We start from the raw sequence: 5,906 nt of genomic DNA on the forward strand, positions 1-5,906 counted from the left end.
CATAGATTTTTCTTTACCTTCTATGACAACATATTCCATATTGTACTCATCACAAAACATTTATGCTTGTGATACATGTTATAAAAGACCCAATGCATATATCACTTGTATTCATCATCACAAGTTCACAATACACACACACACACACACACACATATACACACACACACACACACATATATATATATATATATATATATATATATATATATGTATATACACACAAACAAACATATATATAGAGAGGGAACATATCTATTTACTTCAAGAGTAAGTCTACCTACACCCACTCCACTTAATAACTCATGTTCTACATCAAATTTCAAATATCTAACCATTGAATTAAAAGTCTTTAATGCATAGATCAAGTTTGCGAATTTAAAAAAAAAAAGTTGAAAACTATTTGATACTCTATTTCATTAACTTAAATCAACGTATAAAATATTTTTATGATTACTTGTTACATATGAATTAATGAAACAGATAATGAAATAATTTTTAATTTTTTTTAAATTTTTTTAGACTTAATCTATGCATTAAGAAATTTTAATTTAACAGTTGAATCGTTAAAATTTGATGTACAATATAAGTTATTAAGTGGAGCATATATCTGTGTGTGTGTATATATATATACATACATATATACATACATACATATATACATACATACATATATACATACATACATACATACATATAAGTGACCCAACCTGATAGACCTTCAAAAATAAAATTTCAGCCACAATTCCATCTATTAGTCAATTATTATGATTAAATTAGTCTCGGCTTATCACGGCTAGGCAATTACGTCCAATTTTTTTATCCTAGCAAAGCCTTGGCTTAGACTTCACGTTTCATGATCATAACATGGTCCACACATAAGCACAAGACATATCATACAAGAGAAACATGTTCACAATTTAAACACAACAATGTCCACAACATCATTCAACAACACCTCAAATATAGTTATTACAAAATCATCTAATTATATGTTAATATCTCAACCATAGTCGCTAGGATATCAACATCAAACTAAGTATTTAAATTAATAAATTAACTAATCTCGCAATATTATTGATATCATACATTAATTCCTTACGTATTGTTATCACAAAAACACCTCAAGTCACTAACAATCAACTCACATCAAAATTTATTCACAATTGTTCTCCAGGATAATTTTCCTTTCTTAAATACTGATATAGGTATCTCAAAACATTCCTAAAATTAAACACCTAAAGGGTAAAATAATTCACTATCTCCACTCATAAACTGTATTTCCATAATTTAATATTTTTTGACCTCGTGTGGTCCAAACACAATATCTAGAGCTATTTACATGCTATAAGTTTATCTTAATTTTGTTAGAAAGCAAAGACAATTATTTACCATTTCTATGTTAACCTCAAAAATTTATTTTTCCATCTAATTTTTTTATAAAAATAAAAAATTGCAACATTTTAACCTGAAATTGTAGTTTGACCTTTGTTTAATAATTTTATCACAACTTGAGTTCAAGACTTCCTTTTTAGGTGATTCCAATGAAATTGAAAAGTTAACATCCAACGCTTAAATTCATATGAATATCAAGAAACATTATTCTAACTCTATCATGCTTGATGAGGCATTTTTGCGCTCAATACAAAGAGGACAAAAGCTTCTCTACAACACTTACATCCGACGTGACTAAGGTCACACTTGATGTGAAACTTACATAGAAACAATGATAAACAAAGCCCGACAAGACCCATTTTTTAGCCCAATGCCAAGATAACAGGGAACATTATGAATTTTAATGACTGGCACCATAAACATGCGCTCGATGCGACACCAATTTGTGAAAACCTAGTAAAATGTGTGAGAATTGCACAAGCTAAACCGCAAAACCCCAAATCTCCATCCAATTGATACAAACACAAATTAATGCCTAAAATTACTTTATTATACCATTAATTACTCCAATCCAACATCAATTTTATCAATTCATGCAATTAACATCAATTTTTCACTTTGTTCTATAAATCAAGGTTTTCCTATAGGAACTACAAGCACTCACAAATTTCCAAACAATTCAAATTACAATAAATTAATTATGTATATAATTCAAGCATCACATATAATGCACATAAAAAGAGTAAGGAACGCAATTTCATAGTTTATAGATTAGAATTAAGATTTCTCTCTCACATCATGCATTAACAAACAAGAGATTAAGGGTCAATCTCTCTATCCAACAGATAACCCACACCCCAAAGCAAGAATACTCATTCACCCCTTACCTTGATGAGCATTAGATGATAGGTGCAAAATACTAGAGTGATCTTTAGGACCCTCAGTTTTCCTATGTTTTTTATGCATAAAGAGAAGAACGTAAGCATAGAAGAAAAGAAATGTAAACTGACTATGCTTAAAAACCACCCTTTTATAAATAAAAAAAAAAAAACAACTATTTCTCTTTGAATTAAAACAATATAAAATAAATTAAAAAAACAATACATAAAATAAAAATACATAAAGCCTTATAACTTAATCCATCTTTCTCCAACAAAATATATATAACAAAATATAATAAAAACACATATTTCTCTAAATACAAAATAATTTCACAAACCTTTCTTTATTAATTAAAAACACTCATAATTACTAAAAGCATCTAAAATATTTTATAAAAAATATTTAATTAATTATAACATCCTTTTAATTATTTTAGAAACTTATGGTGTTACATATGCGAAATTAAATCAATAACCCAAGAAGCTTAGGAATCAGCTCATTTCTCATATACCCCTTATACGTTCTCATGAAAGAGACTTCCTTACTCCTCTTTACCTCAAATGACAACCTTTGAGGCACTAGCACGATATTCCACAGCCTTTATCGCTATTCTACGTGTTCTCTAGTGTCTCCCTTTAGGGTTTTCTTTGTAGTTACTCATAGAGTTCAAAATATGTGTATAAAAAATATAACCCATTTTTTTTCTTTCTTATTTTTAATAAGTCTCTAGGTTGGGTTTAAGAGTCCAATCCAAGACTCCTCTCTTAACCCACCACCAACTTCGTTTATTTTATTTAATAAAACATTTTATTTATATTATGAATCCAATAAATTAAATTAACTAAGTATATAATATGATTTTTATTTAAAAACATTTTATTTAATTTATGAAAACTAGGATGTTACGTTATTATTAATGATAATTAAAAATATATTTTTAAGTACATCAACTTGTTGCAATTTGTGTTCTCAAAATTTCAAGGGTCAAAAAGATGTCATGTCTAATCAATCATTTATTATTAGAAATTTAATTATTTATTTTATTTTAAAAAAGAAACCATGCAATATATAATTAAATCTACACATCGTTTTATGAATAGACATTATAAAATGAAAATTTAAGTAAACACATACAATTTATCTTTTCTTCTTATGAGTTAACTTGTATATTTTTCATCTTTTCCATTTAACATTTGTTGTCGTTTGTGGTCATGAACATGGTCTACATTGGTATTAATAATGATATAAATATCGTAAATAATCTTTTGTACGTATATGTTAAGTGCAGGCTTAATGGGTATTCACTTTGTGTTTTTTATGACATTCCTAAATCTAATAGCTATTTTTTTTTACTACAATGATAAGTGAATAGATACATAAAATTATATCAAGGAAGCTACAAAATTGTTAGACTCATGTTGACAAAATGACTTTGTATTGATTTTTCTTATTATCTAATATATTGGTTATCTTTGCAAAAATGGGTTTGGGGAAAGAGATATTAGTATTTTTTTTTAATGAGATTTCAGCTAAAGGCTTTTTGTAAATTACCATAACATTTCACTAATAGAATAATACTACTGAATAAGTATTTGTATCTATCATCGTTTATCAACTAATAGATAAGAAAAATAAATATAGACTATTGTATTAAATTAGAATTTAAGAATGACTTCACTAAAGTGATTTGTTATTTAACCTTGAAGAAGTTAGAAAGGAAGCTTTGATGAGGAGGACTATTAGATATCTGAAGATTCCCGTTTATTGTATTTTTATTTTTCAATTTTGTAGCTTTTTTGGTTATTAAGTTCTTATTAGTTAATTTATTATACTTTACCGTGGAAGAGTGAGTTAAATCCAACCTAAAAAAGCTTGGACGATTACATGTTGATTGTCAGATTGCTTAGTTATTAGGCATGTCAAAAAACTATTATACTCGACCATTAATATTTGGAGTTTTATTTACTGAATTTAAACATAACCATGACCTAAAACTCAAAGAATTGGTATGTACTACAGTTTTTAATTACTCTAGGAATTTTTTTCCTTATCATTTGAAGAAAATAACTATTCTTCGATCGTTGCCTAATTTTTCCACAGCTCTAAAATGATGAACACATAATTGAAAAAATAAAATAAATGTGTAGTGAAAAGCAATAGAATTTTACACGTATATAACACCAATGAAGCTTTAGAGGGAATCAATGTTAGCAAAATATTCAAAATTCCATTAAATCGTTTACATATGCACGCAGAAATCATGACAATTTTTCTTTTTTGCCTAATCATTACCCAATATATGGAAAATGTATTTGATTTGTCATACCCTCACATAGTTGTTGCAACTATTTTGTTGAAAGAACCTTCATCATTAGACTTATTAACATTGTTAGCATTGTAGCAGGAAAAGTTTAGAAGATTTCTCCTCCCTCTTGTTTTTCTTTTATTTATAACATTTTTAAATCCATGTCCACTTCTCTCTTTCTTCTCATGTTCCTATTAAAAGAAATAAAAACAAAGTTTAAGAAATAAGGTAGAAAGAACAAAAATCTTTCAATGTATATTCAGAGTTCATTATATCTAATAAAGAGTAAGTGTTTATTAATTTGATATCTTCTAAATGTGTCAAATATTATATAGTAATATTTAATCATAAATACAAAAAAATGGTTACCTAGTTTTAAGCCATAAAATTCAAATTGGTCTCAAGTTTTGTATTAAATTTTATAATAAACAAAGTTGATAACAATACAACTATGTACACAAAAAATGCAAACTAAACAAAGATAGGATATCATGACATCTTACCTCATTCTTTGGCTTGTTACTCCTATTTGATAAATCACCATCGCCTACAAATTAAAGAAATAACCTTTTAGAATCCATTCATAATGATGATTTATGATTAAAACTAAGTAAACAAGAATCATATTACAATATGAAATGTGATGAAAAGTATGGATATAATCACATAATACAAGACACACATGTGTATATATATATATGTATATATTCATATATATATATATATATATATATATATATATATATATATATATATATATATATCTATATATAAGAAGTCACACTTACTGCCATTCTTGATGTTTTTCATAGAGTCATAATCATTGAAATCTCCCACTGAACTTTGATCCCCACAGTCAGAATCAATGCAATATTCTCTAAAACTCGGTGACCTAGGGTAAATGAAGTTATCATCTCGGTCATGATGTTCCTTTTCAACATTTTTTACACAATATTTGTTACCACCATGGTTTTCTTTTCCTTTAATCTCAATCACCTTTGTTCCCTCCTTATTCCTCTTCAAAGAACTTTTCTCTTTCAACCTTTCCCCATTTGATCCCTTATCCTTGGATCCTTCATCATCTAATGGCTTCATTACCATGGAAACATCATTATTATTTTTATTCCCATGCAACAAACCAATGGAACCCTCACCACCATTCTCAAAATCCTTTTTGTTGTCTATAATGGATGGAACAATAACATGACAAGCCTTTGAACGTTGATTCATGGATGCTTCTTCAACGTCTAGCGTTGAGATGCCACAACCCATGATAAAGTCAAAGAGATCAAAGAATGGTTAATTAATTCCACAAAGAAAGGTT

Source organism: Cajanus cajan, chromosome 4 (genome assembly GCF_000230855.2).
Source record: "Cajanus cajan strain Asha chromosome 4, NIPB_CcT2T_4, whole genome shotgun sequence".
Classification (NCBI taxonomy): domain Eukaryota; kingdom Viridiplantae; phylum Streptophyta; class Magnoliopsida; order Fabales; family Fabaceae; genus Cajanus; species Cajanus cajan.